Genomic DNA, 966 nt, shown 5'->3' with positions numbered 1-966 from the left:
GCCCCCATCATTGTCTATGTCAAAGTGTCCTCTCCAAAGGTACAATATTTAACCAGTAAATTAATCACTTATTCTTAAAAAGCTACAAATGGGTGCTTCTCCAATTACGGATTTATATTAAAACTAACTCAATTATTTGGCCTGGGAACCCCTTTCAAATGCATTTTTTAATGTTTTTTTTTTTTTTTTTACCCCTGTCTCAGACTAAGACTTATCATCTAATATAAAATAATAAAATAATACAAATTATGACGTTTAATAATTCAATTAATTTTGTAAAACTATGATCGCCAAAAAATAGTAAAATAAACATTATTATTTGAACATTATTCATTGCATTTTAGACCTATTTTGTCCATCATTTCCACCACAACCAGAAATATTGCCCCAGATATTATTTAAATATTAAATATTAGTCTAAAACTATTATTAAAGTGCTTTTGCATAAACAATGAGTGTTTTAAATCACAGAAAGTTATCAAACAAAATACATAATTCGAGTGGTGGAAATGACATTTGCTGATTTTTCTGTGTTGCATGCATATTTACTGTTGAACATTGATAATTGAAAAGTGTGTTTCCATAAGTTCACTGAGCTAAAAGTGTTGTTTTACTTATTGAAATGATTAAGTAATATAGGTAGGTTTGTATTTCCCTGAAGCATTGCTCCCACTTTTGTCCCTCATTTTCTCAGTGTCACTCATTCTACCCCAGGTTCTTCAAAGACTCATTAAGTCCAGAGGAAAATCTCAAAGCAAACATCTCAACGTGCAAATGATGGCAGGAGATAAACTAGTACAGTGCCCACCAGTGAGTCCTATTACTGCACACATTCAGCTCCTGTTAACATACATTAAACCAAAGCAACAAGTGAACATATGCGAGATCCTGCAATAATACTTTTTATTTTCACTGCGTTTGTCTTGCATTAGGAAATGTTTGATGTTATACTGGATGAGAATCAGT

At 31.6% G+C, this 966-nt stretch overlaps 1 long non-coding RNA gene across 1 annotated transcript; it reads left to right on the top strand.

Moving 5' to 3' along the window:
- LOC107571781 (uncharacterized) lies at window positions 1–966 on the top strand. Its single transcript, XR_001607234.1, has 3 exons — window positions 1–39; window positions 715–810; window positions 933–966. It is a non-coding gene; the product is annotated as an uncharacterized lncRNA (long non-coding RNA).

The sequence above is a fragment of the Sinocyclocheilus grahami genome, unplaced genomic scaffold (assembly GCF_001515645.1).
Source record: "Sinocyclocheilus grahami isolate Dianchi unplaced genomic scaffold, SAMN03320097.WGS_v1.1 scaffold1651.1, whole genome shotgun sequence".
Taxonomy (NCBI): Eukaryota; Metazoa; Chordata; class Actinopteri; order Cypriniformes; family Cyprinidae; genus Sinocyclocheilus; species Sinocyclocheilus grahami.
Note: the sequence above shows the minus strand (reverse complement) of the source record. Positions and strands in the feature narration are given on the sequence as shown.